We start from the raw sequence: 17,861 nt of genomic DNA, 5'->3' as shown, positions 1-17,861 counted from the left end.
TCTTTTTCCGTCGCTGTTGTCCCTTGGCATCCGCTCGCCTAAAAAAACGGACGCTGAAGATGCAGTACTGGTCTCCGAGTCACTTGCCTGGCTGCCGTGTTCACTTAGTGGGGCTGCACCGTAATTCACATTGTCTCCATGTACAGGACCTGGCCGTCCGCTCTCTTGTCCCCTGTAGCGTGGTGGGTATCTTTGGGAGCGCTGCCGCCTTCGGTCCTCTTTCCACGTGTAGACGCGGTTTAACCTGTAATCCTCCTCGTCACGCTCCAGCTTGCTCTGCTTCCGTGTCGCGGGCCATCACTGGGAATAACCTCACCCTAAGAGAAAGAACAGCCCTAAAGTCTTTAGAGAACAACACCAATTTGGTGATAAAAAAGGCTGATAAGGGTGGCGCTATCGTAGTGATGGATAAAGCCAAGTATGTAGAGGAAATACAGAGGCAATTGGCAGTCCCTGGACATTATAAAATAATAGGTAATGATCCTACTGTACAAATTAAAAAAGAGGTTGATATTATGATCCAGGAAGCGTGGAATGATGGCATAATTGATAAGGGGGTGGCGGAATTTTTAACCACAGTTTTTCCACGTATACCGGTACTGTATACTGTACCAAAAATACACAAAAGATTACAAGACCCCCTGGACGGCCTATAGTATCCGGAATAGGGTCGGTGCTGGAACCACTTTCCAAATTCGTGGATTCATATTTGCAACCTCTTGTGCAACAAATTCCTACCTGTTTGAGAGACACCACAGACCTGCTATGTAAATTGAAGGATATTACTGGCTTAAATGATGAGTGCTTCCTCTGTAGCATTGACATCGAAAGCTTATTTACAGCGATCCCACAGCAAGAGGGGATTGATTGCATAGAAAATGCGCTATTTGAGACAGATATCCCCCTACGTCTACTCTATTTCCTAATAGACTGTTTAGCAATTGTGTTAACAAAAAATTACTTTAAATTTGGAGAACAGTTCTTTTGGCAATGCCAGGGGACGTCGATGGGGGCAGCGGTCGCACCATCGTTCGCAAATTTATTTGTTAATATGTTGGAAAAAAGATGTTCCTAGCAAGCGAGTACAGGCATCATATTTTGTTGTATCAGAGATTTGTCGACGATATCCTGGTGATATGGCAGGGAGATGTTAAGCTATTCCAGGAAATGGTTGAGAAAGCGAACAGGAGCCACCCCACTATAAGGTTTACAACTGAGATTGCCAAAAAGAAGTTACACTTCCTAGACATAGAAATGACTATTGAAGAGGGAGGAATTGTAACAAATTTGTTTCGCAAGCCAACGGATCGAAACAATTTGTTACATACAGGTAGCTTCCATAATCCTAAATGTATCAAAGGGATCCCTAAGGGCCAGCTACTGAGGGCTAGAAGAATAGCGTCCAAAGAAGAAGGGTATGATAAAGCTGCCCGAACCCTAAAAGGTAGATTCATGGAAAAGGGATATGCCCCATATGGACTGGACAAACTGATAGAGGAAGTTAAGGAAATACCTAGAGAGGAGCTATTAAAAGCGAAGGAAAGTAGAGTACGACAGGAGAGGATTCCCTTTGTTAGCCAATTTGGTAAACAAAGTAGGGAGATCGAGTCCATTATTAAAAAATACTGGCCAATCTTAAGTACTGACAAGGCACTCTCTAATATTTGCAAACAAGCACCAATGTTTTGCTACAAGAGAGGGAAGTCGATTAAAGACAAGCTTTGTAAAGCCGAACTCGAAACCAAGTGCAGGATGCAAACAATTTTCCATAGCACCCCTCAAGTCGGAACCTTCCCATGCCTTAATTGTGTATGCTGTTCTTCTGTCATTAAAGGTAAATACATCAGTCACCCTACTAAAGGATATAAAGTCAACATGAAACATTACGCTACATGTAACACAAGCTCAGTAGTTTATTTATTGAAATGCCCCTGTGGGAAGGTCTATATAGGACAGACCTCAAGAAGTGTGAAGGAAAGAATAAAAGAACACAAAGGGAATATAAGAAACTATACCCCTAACACTAGTACAGATACAGCAGTCTCCCGACATTTTGCTGAATACCACCATAATGTAGCTCAGCTAAGGTGGTTAGTGGTAGAAGTGGTGAAACAACAAACAAGAGGAGGTGACAGAAAAAAAGCACTCCTCCAGAGGGAAGCTGTGTGGATTAAGAAATTGGATAGCATGCAGCCAGCAGGGTTAAATGACCAATGGAGCGTGAAATGCTTTTTATAACAAGTTAATTATATTTATTCTGCTTCAAATCCACAGATACAAGTGAATCCTGCCCTAACCTTATAATAGGTAAGCAAAGTAGTTTATTGCTGAATAGTAAGTAGTTAAACTGAGGGCTATGTATGACTTTGTTGCTAATAGGTGACTTGAATTGAAATAGGCAATACGGCTATAGCTTGCTACAAATGTGTCAAGTGAATCCTCCAGTAGGCAAAATATTTGCAGTACTAGGCTTTTCATTGTATATATGTTTTTACCAACCAGGTTGTGTGGAAGCCTACAACAGTGGTTGTCTTACCCAGCACGTCTCTGATGACTAAAGGATAATAATTTATAAGAAGACACAAGCACTTTGTACACTGTGGAGGTGTTTTAGTAGTTTTTTACTAATTTTTACTAATTGGTATTAATTGTTTTTAATAACCATTGTATAATGACACGATGTTGATGCAATAAAGTAGTTTTATAGTTGCACTAGACCCGGGGGGTAAATAATGGGTTAACTCCCTAAACAAAATTGTAATTGGTACACCCACTTTCGTTTCCCCTCCCACCTATTTCCCTTAAAGATGGTGTGTTATTTGGTAATTTGTACACTTGACAAAGGGCAATTTTGCTCGAAACATGTTGTGTGAATAAAGAGATTTTTGCAGCAAAGCTCTGCGTCGACCTTGGACTGTTTCAACCAACAATATATTCTACAAGATAACAGCTGCCCGGTAGAACAGCACTCAATAGTAAAAGCCAAGTCCCACTGAGACTGATTCAGTTACATTAAGTCGGAGAAACATCCTGCCAAAAAGTAGTTCCATCCTAAAGTGCAGGCACAAGTCACATGACTGGGGCAGCTGGGAAACTGACAATATGTCTAGCACCATGTCAGATTTCAAAATTGAATATAAAAAAATCTGTTTGCTCTTTTGAGAAATGGATTTCAGTGCAGAATTCTGCTGGAGCAGCTCTATTAACTGACGCGTTTTGTAAAAACATGTTTTCCCATGACAGTAACCCTTTAAGCAATCCTGCCAGCTCTCAAAAAGTGCCAAGATGAGTTTTTCTCTTTCGTGACTAATACTACTCGTGATTTTCAGAGCACAAAACTGGATGTGTTCTCTGTGGTTGGAACTACCCTGATCAGGGAAAAATTGCTTTTACAAATCCCTTCTTTTAAATCAAAGGTTGGTTTTCTTTATGTGTGTGCAATCCTTTTGGGCATGTTTATGTCCAGACAGAAGATGACGTTCAGCACAGAAAAGGCCTCTACAAAGTAAATGCAGTGTTTTTGCGAGAACCTTTTTACAGAACACTCGTTTGGTCACAAGGCGATCTTGAGATTGCAATTTACTCAGCACTGTAATTTAAAGGTCAAGTGACCCCGACGTGATTTGAACACGCAACCTTCTGATCTGGAGTCAGACGCGCTACCGTTGCGCCACGAGGTCTCCACACATGAAAGTCCTAAAGCAATCCTGCCAGCTCTCAAAAAGTGCCAAGATGAGCTTCTTACTTTTGTGACTAATAGTAGATTTTCAGAGCACAAAACGGAGTGTGTCCTCAGTGGTTCGAACCACCCTGATCAGGAAACATTTGCTTTCCCAAATCCCTTCTTTCATCCTCGTGCGGCAGCACTGATGTTTTTTAGTTTGCAAGATGCTCATATGCTGGCTGAACATTCCGAGATGGACCTGCATGGGAATGCCTGAAGCTTAACATATCAGAGGTGTGAAGTTCCATCTTTACATGCATTGTGTGCTGTTTTTTTAAAGGCTATGCCTTTATCTGAAGCTAATGGAAGCACAAGGCGATCTTTTATTTGCAATCTACTCTTCAATGCAGGTTAAAGGCAGGTTGACCCACGACTGGACATAAACGCAAAATCTTCCGATCTGATCAGGAATCCTCTTTTATCTTTGCTGAATTCCCAGGTTCGTTCATGCAATTATTAACAACCAAAAATCAAAGGTTGGTCTTCTTTCAGTGTGTGTGCAATCCTTTTCGGCATGTTTATGTCCGGACAGAAGATGAAGCTCAGCACGGCAAAGGCCTCTACAAGGTAAGTGCCGTGTTTTTGCGAGAACCTTTTTACACGACACTCATTTGGCTGCAAGGTGATCTTGAGTTTGCAATTTACTCAGCAAGGCAAGTTAAAGGACAAATGACCCCGACGTGATTTGAACACGCAGCCTTCTGATCTGGAGTCAGACGCGCTACCATTGCGCCACGAGGTCTCCACACAAACAAGCCCTTAAAGGGATACTGTCATAGGAAAACATGTTTTTTTCCAAACACATCAGTTAATAGTGCTGCTACAGCAGAAGTCTGCACTGAAATCCATTTTTCAAAGGAGCAAACAGATTTTCTTATATTCAATTTTGAAATCTGACATGGGGCTAGACATATTGTCAGTTTCCCAGCAGCCCCCAGTCATGTGACGTGTGCTCTGATAAACTTCAGTCACTCTTTACTGCTGTACTGCAAGTTGGACTGATATCACCCCCCCCCCCCCCCCCCCCCCAGCAGCCTAACAACAGAACAATGGGATAGCAGCTCCCTAACACAAGATAACAGCTGCCCGGTAGAACAGCACTCAATAGTAAAAGCCAAGTCCCACTGAGACTGATTCAGTTACATTAAGTCGGAGAAACAGCCTGCCAAAAAGTAGTTCCATCCTAAAGTGCAGGCACAAGTCACATGACTGGGGCAGCTGGGAAACTGACAATATGTCTAGCACCATGTCAGATTTCAAAATTGAATATAAAAAAATCTGTTTGCTCTTTTGAGAAATGGATTTCAGTGCAGAATTCTGCTGGAGCAGCTCTATTAACTGATGCGTTTTGTAAAAACATGTTTTCCCATGACAGTAACCCTTTAAGCAATCCTGCCAGCTCTCAAAAAGTGCCAAGATGGGTTTTTCTCTTTCGTGACTAATACTACTCGTGATTTTCAGAGCACAAAACTGGATGTGTTCTCTTTGTTTAGAACTACCCTGATCAGGGAAAAATTGATTTCACAAATCCCTTCTTTTAAATCAAAGGTTGGTTTTTTTGATGTGTGTGCAATCCTTTTGGGCATGTTTATGTCCAGACAGAAGATGACGTTCAGCACAGAAAAGGCCTCTACAAAGTAAGTGCAGTGTTTTTGCGAGAACCTTTTTACAGAACACTCGTTTGGTCACAAGGCGATCTTGAGATTGCAATTTACTCAGCACTGTAAGTTAAAGGTCAAGTGACCCCGACGTGATTTGAACACGCAACATTCTGATCTGGAGTCAGACGCGCTACCGTTGCGCCACGAGGTCTCCACACAGGCAATTCCTAAAGCAATCCTGCCAGCTCTCAAAAAGTGCCAAGATGAGCTTCTTACTTTTGTGACTTATAGTACTTGTGATTTTCAGAGCACAAAACGGAGTGTGTCCTCAGTGGTTCGAACCACCCTGATCAGGAAACATTTGCTTTCCCAAATCCCTTCTTTCATCCTCGTGCGGCAGCACTGATGTTTTTTAGTTTGCAAGATGCTCATATGCTGGCTGAACATTCCGAGATGGACCTGCATGGGAATGCCTGAAGCTTAACATATCAGAGGTGTGAAGTTCCATCTTTACATGCATTGTGTGCTGTTTTTTTAAAGGCTATGCCTTTATCTGAAGCTAATGGAAGCACAAGGCGATCTTTTATTTGCAATCTACTCTTCAATGCAGGTTAAAGGCAGGTTGACCCACGACTGGACATAAACGCAAAATCTTCCGATCTGATCAGGAATCCTCTTTTATCTTTGCTGAATTCCCAGGTTCGTTCATGCAATTATTAACAACCAAAGATCAAAGGTTGGTCTTCTTTCAGTGTGTGTGTGCAATCCTTTTCGGCATGTTTATGCCCGGACAGAAGATTAAGCTCAGCACGGCAAAGGCCTCTACAAGGTAAGTGCCGTGTTTTTGTGAGAACCTTTTTACACGACACTCATTTGGCTGCAAGGTGATCTTGAGTTTGCAATTTACTCAGCAAGGCAAGTTAAAGGACAAATGACCCCGACGTGATTTGAACACGCAGCCTTCTGATCTGGAGTCAGACGCGCTACCATTGCGCCACGAGGTCTCCACACAAACAAGCCCTTAAAGGGATACTGTCATAGGAAAACATGTTTTTTCCAAACACATCAGTTAATAGTGCTGCTCCAGCAGAAGTCTGCACTGAAATCCATTTTTCAAAGGAGCAAACAGATTTTCTTATATTCAATTTTGAAATCTGACATGGGGCTAGACATATTGTCAGTTTCCCAGCAGCCCCCAGTCATGTGACGTGTGCTCTGATAAACTTCAGTCACTCTTTACGGCTGTACTGCAAGTTGGACTGATATCACCCCCCTCCCTCCCCCCCCCCAGCAGCCTAACAACAGAACAATGGGATAGCAGCTCCCTAACACAAGATAACAGCTGCCCGGTAGAACAGCACTCAATAGTAAAAGCCAAGTCCCACTGAGACTGATTCAGTTACATTAAGTCGGAGAAACAGCCTGCCAAAAAGTAGTTCCATCCTAAAGTGCAGGCACAAGTCACATGACTGGGGCAGCTGGGAAACTGACAATATGTCTAGCACCATGTCAGATTTCAAAATTGAATATAAAAAAATCTGTTTGCTCTTTTGAGAAATGGATTTCAGTGCAGAATTCTGCTGGAGCAGCTCTATTAACTGATGCATTTTGTAAAAACATGTTTTCCCATGACAGTAACCCTTTAAGCAATCCTGCCAGCTCTCAAAAAGTGCCAAGATGGGTTTTTCTCTTTCGTGACTAATACTACTCGTGATTTTCAGAGCACAAAACTGGATGTGTTCTCTGTGGTTAGAACTACCCTGATCAGGGAAAAATTGATTTCACAAATCCCTTCTTTTAAATCAAAGGTTGGTTTTTTTGATGTGTGTGCAATCCTTTTGGGCATGTTTATGTCCAGACAGACGATGACGTTCAGCACAGAAAAGGCCTCAACAAAGTAAGTGCAGTGTTTTTGCGAGAACCTTTTTACAGAACACTCGTTTGGTCACAAGGCGATCTTGAGATTGCAATTTACTCAGCACTGTAAGTTAAAGGTCAAGTGACCCCGACGTACAAGATAACAGCTGCCCGGTAGAACAGCACTCAATAGTAAAAGCCAAGTCCCACTGAGACTGATTCAGTTACATTAAGTCGGAGAAACAGCCTGCCAAAAAGTAGTTCCATCCTAAAGTGCAGGCACAAGTCACATGACTGGGGCAGCTGGGAAACTGACAATATGTCTAGCACCATGTCAGATTTCAAAATTGAATATAAAAAAATCTGTTTGCTCTTTTGAGAAATGGATTTCAGTGCAGAATTCTGCTGGAGCAGCTCTATTAACTGATGCATTTTGTAAAAACATGTTTTCCCATGACAGTAACCCTTTAAGCAATCCTGCCAGCTCTCAAAAAGTGCCAAGATGGGTTTTTCTCTTTCGTGACTAATACTACTCGTGATTTTCAGAGCACAAAACTGGATGTGTTCTCTGTGGTTAGAACTACCCTGATCAGGGAAAAATTGATTTCACAAATCCCTTCTTTTAAATCAAAGGTTGGTTTTTTTGATGTGTGTGCAATCCTTTTGGGCATGTTTATGTCCAGACAGAAGATGACGTTCAGCACAGAAAAGGCCTCTACAAAGTAAGTGCAGTGTTTTTGCGAGAACCTTTTTACAGAACACTCGTTTGGTCACAAGGCGATCTTGAGATTGCAATTTACTCAGCACTGTAAGTTAAAGGTCAAGTGACCCCGACGTGATTTGAACATGCAACCTTCTGATCTGGAGTCAGACGCGCTACCGTTGCGCCACGAGGTCTCCACACAGGCAAGTCCTAAAGCAATCCTGCCAGCTCTCAAAAAGTGCCAAGATGAGCTTCTTACTTTTGTGACTTATAGTACTTGTGATTTTCAGAGCACAAAACGGAGTGTGTCCTCAGTGGTTCGAACCACCCTGATCAGGAAACATTTGCTTTCCCAAATCCCTTCTTTCATCCTCGTGCGGCAGCACTAATGTTTTTTAGTTTGCAAGATGCTCATATGCTGACTGAACATTCCGAGATGGACCTGCATGGGAATGCCTGAAGCTTAACATATCAGAGGTGTGAAGTTCCATCTTTACATGCATTGTGTGCTGTTTTTTTAAAGGCTATGCCTTTATCTGAAGCTAATGGAAGCACAAGGCGATCTTTTATTTGCAATCTACTCTTCAGTGCAGGTTAAAGGCAGGTTGACCCACGACTGGACATAAACGCAAAATCTTCCGATCTGATCAGGAATCCTCTTTTATCTTTGCTGAATTCCCAGGTTCGTTCATGCAATTATTAACAACCAAAAATCAAAGGTTGGTCTTCTTTCAGTGTGTGTGCAATCCTTTTCGGCATGTTTATGTCCGGACAGAAGATGAAGCTCAGCACGGCAAAGGCCTCTACAAGGTAAGTGCCGTGTTTTTGCGAGAACCTTTTTACACGACACTCATTTGGCTGCAAGGTGATCTTGAGTTTGCAATTTACTTAGCAAGGCAAGTTAAAGGACAAATGACCCCGACGTGATTTGAACACGCAACCTTCTGATCTGGAGTCAGACGCGCTACCATTGCGCCATGAGGTCTCCACACAAACAAGCCCTTAAAGGGATACTGTCATAGGAAAACATGTTTTTTTCCAAACGCATCAGTTAATAGTGCTGCTCCAGCAGAAGTCTGCACTGAAATCCATTTTTCAAAGGAGCAAACAGATTTTCTTATATTCAATTTTGAAATCTGACATGGGGCTAGACATATTGTCAGTTTCCCAGCAGCCCCCAGTCATGTGACGTGTGCTCTGATAAACTTCAGTCACTCTTTACCGCTGTACTTCAAGTTGGACTGATATCACCCCCCTCCCTCCCCCCCCCCCAGCAGCCTAACAACAGAACAATGGCATAGCAGCTCCCTAACACAAGATAACAGCTGCCCGGTAGAACAGCACTCAATAGTAAAAGCCAAGTCCCACTGAGACTGATTCAGTTACAATAAGTCGGAGAAACAGCCTGCCAAAAAGTAGTTCCATCCTAAAGTGCAGGCACAAGTCACATGACTGGGGCAGCTGGGAAACTGACAATATGTCTAGCACCATGTCAGATTTCAAAATTGAATATAAAAAAATCTGTTTGCTCTTTTGAGAAATGGATTTCAGTGCAGAATTCTGCTGGAGCAGCTCTATTAACTGACGCGTTTTGTAAAAACATGTTTTCCCATGACAGTAACCCTTTAAGCAATCCTGCCAGCTCTCAAAAAGTGCCAAGATGAGTTTTTCTCTTTCGTGACTAATACTACTCGTGATTTTCAGAGCACAAAACTGCATGTGTTCTCTGTGGTTAGAACTACCCTGATCATGGAAAAATTGATTTCACAAATCCCTTCTTTTAAATCAAAGGTTGGTTTTTTTGATGTGTGTGCAATCCTTTTGGGCATGTTTATGTGCAGACAGAAGATGACGTTCAGCACAGAAAAGGCCTCTACAAAGTAAGTGCAGTGTTTTTGCGAGAACCTTTTTACAGAACACTCGTTTGGTCACAAGGCGATCTTGAGATTGCAATTTACTCAGCACTGTAAGTTAAAGGTCAAGTGACCCCGACGTGATTTGAACATGCAACCTTCTGATCTGGAGTCAGACGTGCTACCGTTGCGCCACGAGGTCTCCACACAGGCAAGTCCTAAAGCAATCCTGCCAGCTCTCAAAAAGTGCCAAGATGAGCTTCTTACTTTTGTGACTTATAGTACTTGTGATTTTCAGAGCACAAAACGGAGTGTGTCCTCAGTGGTTCGAACCACCCTGATCAGGAAACATTTGCTTTCCCAAATCCCTTCTTTCATCCTCGTGCGGCAGCACTAATGTTTTTTAGTTTGCAAGATGCTCATATGCTGACTGAACATTCCGAGATGGACCTGCATGGGAATGCCTGAAGCTTAACATATCAGAGGTGTGAAGTTCCATCTTTACATGCATTGTGTGCTGTTTTTTTAAAGGCTATGCCTTTATCTGAAGCTAATGGAAGCACAAGGCGATCTTTTATTTGCAATCTACTCTTCAGTGCAGGTTAAAGGCAGGTTGACCCACGACTGGACATAAACGCAAAATCTTCCGATCTGATCAGGAATCCTCTTTTATCTTTGCTGAATTCCCAGGTTCGTTCATGCAATTATTAACAACCAAAAATCAAAGGTTGGTCTTCTTTCAGTGTGTGTGCAATCCTTTTCGGCATGTTTATGTCCGGACAGAAGATGAAGCTCAGCACGGCAAAGGCCTCTACAAGGTAAGTGCCGTGTTTTTGCAAGAACCTTTTTACACGACACTCATTTGGCTGCAAGGTGATCTTGAGTTTGCAATTTACTCAGCAAGGCAAGTTAAAGGACAAATGACCCCGACGTGATTTGAACACGCAACCTTCTGATCTGGAGTCAGAAGCGCTAGCATTGCGCCACGAGGTCTCCACACAAACAAGCCCTTAAAGGGATACTGTCATAGGAAAACATGTTTTTTTCCAAACGCATCAGTTAATAGTGCTGCTCCAGCAGAAGTCTGCACTGAAATCCATTTTTCAAAGGAGCAAACAGATTTTCTTATATTCAATTTTGAAATCTGACATGGGGCTAGACATATTGTCAGTTTCCCAGCAGCCCCCAGTCATGTGACGTGTGCTCTGATAAACTTCAGTCACTCTTTACCGCTGTACTTCAAGTTGGACTGATATCTCCCCCCTCCCTCCCCCCCCCCCAGCAGCCTAACAACAGAACAATGGCATAGCAGCTCCCTAACACAAGATAACAGCTGCCCGGTAGAACAGCACTCAATAGTAAAAGCCAAGTCCCACTGAGACTGATTCAGTTACAATAAGTCGGAGAAACAGCCTGCCAAAAAGTAGTTCCATCCTAAAGTGCAGGCACAAGTCACATGACTGGGGCAGCTGGGAAACTGACAATATGTCTAGCACCATGTCAGATTTCAAAATTGAATATAAAAAAATCTGTTTGCTCTTTTGAGAAATGGATTTCAGTGCAGAATTCTGCTGGAGCAGCTCTATTAACTGACGCGTTTTGTAAAAACATGTTTTCCCATGACAGTAACCCTTTAAGCAATCCTGCCAGCTCTCAAAAAGTGCCAAGATGAGTTTTTCTCTTTCGTGACTAATACTACTCGTGATTTTCAGAGCACAAAACTGGATGTGTTCTCTGTGGTTAGAACTACCCTGATCAGGGAAAAATTGATTTCACAAATCCCTTCTTTTAAATCAAAGGTTGGTTTTCTTGATGTGTGTGCAATCCTTTTGGGCATGTTTATGTCCAGACAGAAGATGACGTTCAGCACAGAAAAGGCCTCTACAAAGTAAGTGCAGTGTTTTTGCGAGAACCTTTTTATAGAACACTCGTTTGGTCACAAGGCGATCTTGAGATTGCAATTTACTCAGCACTGTAAGTTAAAGGTCAAGTGACCCCGACGTTATTTGAACATGCAAACTTCTGATGTGGCGTTAGATGCACTACCATTGAGCCACAAGGTCTCCACATGGACAAAGCCTTCAGCAGTCCTGCCAGCTCTCAGAAATTGCAAAGATGAACTTTTCTCTTTCGTGAATTAAAGCACCCTTGATTTTCAAAATACAAAACTGAATGTGTTCTCAGTGGTTAGAATTCCCCTGATCAGGAAACATTTGCTTTCACAAATCACTCCTTTGATCCTCTTCCGGCTACACTGATTTTTTTTTGAGTTTGCAATATGCTCATGCAGTTCCATCTTAAGATGCGTTGTGTGCTGATTTTTTAAAGGCTATCCCTTTATTTGAAGCCTATGGAAATACAATGTGATCTTGTATTTTCAATCTCTTTAATGCAGGTTAAAGGCAGTTTGTGGGGGAAACCTTTTACCTGACACTCGTGGTGTCACAAGGGGATTTTGACTTTGCAATTTACTCAGCATGGCAAATTAAAGGGCAACTGACCCCGATGTTATTTAAACCTGTACACTTCTGGTTTGGAGTCTTTGCACCACAAGGTGTCCACCAACACACGGCCTTCAGCAATCTTGCCAGCTCACAAAAAGTGCCAAGATGAGCTTTTCTCTTCCATGGTTTTTCTCTATCTGTTCCAACCATCTTAGCATACCTATGTAGAATTAGGAGGATGAAGAACTTAATATTCACTTCTCCCGAAATCTGAGGTTTACACTAGTGATGTGCGGGTCGAGAAACTCTTGACCCTAATTGGACTGACAAGGAACCGATCTGACTCGCACTTCGCATATACTTACATACCTACATCTATAAATAGAAGCCACCAAAGACAGAAGTGGGGCACTGTTAGTTCGTGGGTGGGGTGGCAGCAAGGGCATCAGGAAGAGTTTATCCCATAGACCAAATATTTTGTGCAATTGTCGGGCCGAGCCTGGCCAGCCTGCACATCACTAGTTTGCACATCTAAAGCAGCTCGAAGCAGACAAATACTAGATGGGTGCCCTGGTTTGGATGCTCATGTAACAATATATGGGTGGACTAACAATGTTATTTAATGGTAACTTTATAAGAAGTTGATGGGGACCTAAAAAAATGTTGGGTTCAAAGTTGGGTTCTCAGTCAAAGAATTGTAAACTAACCCAAAACCAGCACTCCTTTTCTTAATAGTCATGATTTAGTTTTGTATATCATATGAATCCAAAATTTCACTTTTGTGTTTATATATAAATCATTTTTATATATAAATAATTACACCCCTAACCACCCCCCTCAGTCACTTGGACTACATGTAGCAGTTCAAGATAAGGTACCCCCTTTTCTCCAGTCAGCACAAGCGTATCCTGTACAGGTACTGCAGCACCAGATGGAAATACATCCCTAACTGTAGCCGTATGTATGGGACCAGTCAGGAGACTGCTACATGATAGAAGAATAGCATGAGGCTGGAAAGTTATACCTTCATCCTTAGGTCTAAAGAAAATAAATAATTCCATCTTACTTGCTTTGCCTTCCATTTTATTGGAATAGTGTTATATGATGCAAAGGTTCCGAAATGTCCTGGAACACAGAGTGGTTTCTCAGTAGGCCAATAGGCAGGCAAAAATGTGGAGTATGCTTAAAAATGATGGGGATACAGAAGCCTAACCTGTACACAGGTGCAGAATAATACAAGGAACATGTCTTTTCCCTGACAGGCAGGGAAGAACGCTGCAATATACAGCTCTGCTTTTCTTTGCAAATATGGACACTTCAGAGAAAAATGTGCTTTGTAGGGCAGGGCTTGAATCTCTGTAGCCTTAAGGTGGTTTCCTTAGAAGAATTGGGGAAAAATTAAAGAACTCTATATGGGAACATATTTAATCAAAGATTATTCTCCAAAATTGAACATAGGGCTGCTGCGCAATACCCCAAATTCAGCACCTCTGTGCAGAAGTAATAATGTCCCTCTGAAATCCCAATATTCACTCTCTATAGTTTCTGAGTTGGGTCCTCCCATCTGCAGCAAAGCCTATGCAAAAACCCCAGTGTGTATGTACCATTTGGATGTGTTCACTGAGGGAGGTGAGACTTGAGAGTCTGTTCCCAGAAGGTAAGTCTGAACAGAGAGGAGCAACTGCAGGTACTGCAGAGGGCTCATTGTCTATGACTATTACAGAAGCCATATTCTTTGAAAGTAAGATGTTGCTAATATCCCAGATGTCCACTGTAATAAGGCAGATCGATATTGTAGTGATTTAAGGGCAAGTACAACTTTAAAATAAGTGAATGTAAAATTGACGAGAGGGCTATTCTAAGCACTTTTGCAATGTACATTCATTATTTATTTATTTCTAATTCCAAGATATTAAAGGATACATGTACTGTTACTATGAATGAATTTTGTTAGGAAAGATGTGAGAAAGGTTTATAATTTTATTTCTAAGCAGAAGAACATCAGCCTCTTTATTTCTCCTGACAACTTCCTTGACTACTTGCTGGTCAGACTGGTGGGAAACTGACCAGCAGGTGGCGCTGTTGTAATAAAATTCATTCATAGTAACAGTACATGTATCCTTTAATATCTTGGAATTAAAAATAAATAAATAATGAATGTACATTGTAAAATAGCTCTGAATAGCCCCCTCATCAATTTTACATTCACTTATTTTAAAGGTTTACTTATCCTTTAAGGTAGTGGACACTGACGTAACTGTAGAAGGGCAGACCCTGCAACCATGGGAGAATCCTGCGAGTGGGAATTAAATATAGCATAACTGGCTGTTAGTCAATTTATTTAGGGCTTTTCCAAATTAAAAAACAATATAAAATAGAGAATAAAACCCATAACCTATTTGGCTAATACCCAGGTGATTTTCCCTTTGGGTGTTCCAAGTCCCCAAAAAAGCAAAAACAAAGTCTTTTAGCACTTATAAGACTGTACAATTTGCACACTCAGGATTTGCAGATTGTGCTCCGCCAAGTTGTCTCTCTCATTGACTCTGCTCCTTCATCTAAGGCAGTGCTGTCCAACTTATACTTTGTTAAAACCATGTTCCTCCCCATCTATATAATTACTGTATTGCATCACTATAAATACAGCTGCAAAACGTTTTGAGTATTTGGTTGGAGTTCCCCTTTAACGTGTTCACTGCAGGGTGCCTGTAATCTTGCCAAGTTAGGTGCAACCAGAGCTGCGTAGATTCTGTGTCAAGGAAGTGGTTGCTGAACTACCCACTTTACTTATTTACTCAAGGAATGTTTGATGGTGAGGCATAAACATGCTTCTCGGTTAACAGATGTAAAATTGTCATTTCATTTTATTGCTGAGAGGTTCCCATGTCACTATATGCAATAATCTTCTACTTCCTGTTGAATTTACTCCCTCCCTGAACATATTTATCAGCAATTTGCTCAGCAGGGTTACAGCTTAACCATTTCACTGCTGAATTGCACACTCCTTTTCATGGTCGTCCACAGAAAATTTTTCAGGGTGGGGCAAGTAGCTAAAAGCATCACAAGCAAAATGGCTACAAATATTTTCATGGCAAAGCCACAAATCTAGGAATGGCATTTTTAATACACTTGAACGAGAGAACTATTGGTCAGCTAAAATTTTAAATAGCTTGATGGTGAAAAAACAATGCTGTGCAGAGGAAATAATATGAGTTATAACTCTGAGCCAATGTGGCCCTCTTTATCCACTTGATAAGGAAATCATGCCTTGGGCACACACATATTAGCAGGTCAATCAGTGCATCAGATGCAATGGTCAGTAAAGCTCCCCATAGACACGACGATTCTTCTTGCCGAACGATCGATTTTAGGGAAGCCTGACCAATCCTTTGAAATTATCGTGCGGTTAGTGGGATTTGAACGATCGTACATCTTACGATTTTTCGGCCGATATCTGTCAGGAAATTGATCGGCCGGGTCAAAAAATCTTTGTTGGTCCCAGTGCAATCTATCTATGTTTGCAGGGCCAAGCAGGCAGCTCCCCTTTGTTTTCCTGGCAAATTGGTCTTTTTAGTTGATAGTCAATTCGTACGATCGTTCTGAGAAGATCGTGGTCTCACGATCAGGATCTGATCTTTTAAAAATCTCAACATCTATGGCCAGCTTAACCGTAGTTTTTCTTACTTACACACTTGCATTGACTCACACACTTGCACGACTAGTGAGAAACAACTGATTTGCTGGAACCCACTCACCTTTGCCTCTTCATTGAGGCACAGTGTTGGCCTGGGTGCATACACACAGAGCAGATTTTGGATTGAAAACATGCATTTGAAACCCATTCTGTGTATATTTACTTAGGCTGAAACAGTGCCCTCTCGTTGCAGAGACATAAGTAAGTGGGTTGAAGCCAATAAACATCATGTGTGGCACTGGCATGAGATGGACACACATGTGAAAGAAAAAACCTGCATTATTCAGAGAAGACATGCATTTGATCCTTTACACACTAGTAGTGGTGCAGGCACAGGCAGAGGGTGATGTTTTGGTTTGGGAAGGTTAATTACAGCTATAAACTCAATTAATTGTTTCATAATCAAATGACACTTCATGCAGCACATACAGTGTATCTGATATGTAATGGCCCAGAATTAGGGTTGCCACCTGGCCGGTATTTTACAGGCCTGCCCGGTAAAAATGATGGTTGATCCCAATGCTATTAATATGGAAAAAAGATAAATATATAGGAAGGCCGGAATTTTTTTCCAGAAAAGGGGGCAACCCTACCCAGAACAGAGTTTCAGTGCCAATGTCATGTAAATTGTCTCCATATGGTAATAGGGTCAGCTGTGTGTACAATATACCTAACAGGCACACTTACACAAGTCAAGAAATTGTGACAATACTTTGCGAACACACACAATAATACATCGTTCATTAGGCAGCAGCACAAAGATATCTGGGTCAGGTCCAAACACACAATTGCAGAATCAGATATACTAAGTAAAACACACACAGGTACATGGCAGACACACACATACATACACAAGAAGATTAGGACAAATCTGGAGCTTTCACTGACAATAAACTTTAGTACTATTACCTCATTCCAAGCCTGCTGCTGCCTACACAAACTGCTTATCTTCCCCTCAGTCTAAGTCCCGGTACAGCTGCACAGGGATTGGCTAAGAAGCACAGTGAATACTTCCAGTCTATCCAAACGTGTACAGCTACACAGTGATTGGCTATACTGCTGGTTCAATCCCTCTAGCCTATTGGTGTTTAGTTGTACCGGGACTTAGACACTGAAATCCTATCTACAGGCAGTGGCTTCAACTAGCTTCAGTTCAGGTCAGAGACTTTAAGGGGAGGGGAGGGGGGGCAAATACCTCCCTTGCTCCTATTTGTAAATGCCCATGCTCCCTTTGCTAAGGGCATAGACACTCTCAGATTCAGGGAGATTTAGTCGCCGGCAGTATGGCACTCGGAGCGCTTCATTTTCTGAAGTCCTTGTGAGGCGACTTCGGAAAACAAAGTGCACCGATTGCCATCCTGCTGGTGATTTTCATTCTAGCCGGCGGGAGGCAGCTTGGGGAGATTAGTTGCCCCAAAGAAGAGGAGATTTGTCGCTGGGCGACTAATCTCCCTGAATCTGAGCGTGTGTCTCTGCCGTTAAATGGATGACACCTGGGCACAAAAGCAAGTCAATAATATCAGGCCTAGAATCTCAGAGTATTGAGTTGCTAGTCTATAAGCTACAAGAATGATTTCTTTCTTCCAACAACTGGCTGGCCCAGGTCTGTAACAAGATCTTTAAAGTGACACCCAACTGTGGCTTAAAGGGGTTGTTCACCTTTAAGTTAATGTTTAGTCAGTGGCGGAACTACCCGGGGAGCAGGGGGTGCGAGCGGGCCAGGGCCCACACCCCCTCAGGGCCCCCCAGCAGTCCGTGCGCCACTGAGAAATGCGGGCTAATGCGGCGGTACGGAGGGGGGCGGCTTCGCTTCATGCACCAGGGCCCGCCCCCCTCAACGAACGCTACTGTGTTTAGTATGATGTAGAGAGTGATATTATGAGACAATTTGCAATTGGTTTTCAATTTTTTATTATTTGTGGTTTTTGAGCTATTTAGCTTTATATTCAGCAGTTTTCTGGTTTGCAGTTTCAGCAATCTAGTTG

General features: G+C 42.2%; 8 non-coding genes across 8 annotated transcripts; all 8 read right to left on the bottom strand.

The window, feature by feature from the left end:
* Window positions 1-3,608: 3,608 nt before the first annotated feature.
* On the bottom strand, window positions 3,609-3,680 carry trnaw-cca. Its single transcript has one exon. It is a non-coding gene; the product is annotated as a tRNA-Trp (tRNA).
* Window positions 3,681-4,394: 714 nt separating this feature from the next.
* On the bottom strand, window positions 4,395-4,466 carry trnaw-cca. The gene has a single exon. It is a non-coding gene; the product is annotated as a tRNA-Trp (tRNA).
* Window positions 4,467-5,464: 998 nt separating this feature from the next.
* Window positions 5,465-5,536, bottom strand: trnaw-cca. Its single transcript has one exon. It is a non-coding gene; the product is annotated as a tRNA-Trp (tRNA).
* Window positions 5,537-6,257: 721 nt separating this feature from the next.
* trnaw-cca lies at window positions 6,258-6,329 on the bottom strand. Its single transcript has one exon. It is a non-coding gene; the product is annotated as a tRNA-Trp (tRNA).
* A 1,678-nt stretch (window positions 6,330-8,007) lies between these two features.
* On the bottom strand, window positions 8,008-8,079 carry trnaw-cca. Its single transcript has one exon. It is a non-coding gene; the product is annotated as a tRNA-Trp (tRNA).
* A 719-nt stretch (window positions 8,080-8,798) lies between these two features.
* Window positions 8,799-8,870, bottom strand: trnaw-cca. The gene has a single exon. It is a non-coding gene; the product is annotated as a tRNA-Trp (tRNA).
* Window positions 8,871-9,868: 998 nt separating this feature from the next.
* Window positions 9,869-9,940, bottom strand: trnaw-cca. Its single transcript has one exon. It is a non-coding gene; the product is annotated as a tRNA-Trp (tRNA).
* A 719-nt stretch (window positions 9,941-10,659) lies between these two features.
* trnaw-cca lies at window positions 10,660-10,731 on the bottom strand. Its single transcript has one exon. It is a non-coding gene; the product is annotated as a tRNA-Trp (tRNA).
* Window positions 10,732-17,861: the final 7,130 nt, after the last annotated feature.

The sequence above is a fragment of the Xenopus laevis genome, chromosome 2L, assembly GCF_017654675.1.
Source record: "Xenopus laevis strain J_2021 chromosome 2L, Xenopus_laevis_v10.1, whole genome shotgun sequence".
NCBI classification, from domain to species: domain Eukaryota; kingdom Metazoa; phylum Chordata; class Amphibia; order Anura; family Pipidae; genus Xenopus; species Xenopus laevis.
Note: the sequence above shows the minus strand (reverse complement) of the source record. Positions and strands in the feature narration are given on the sequence as shown.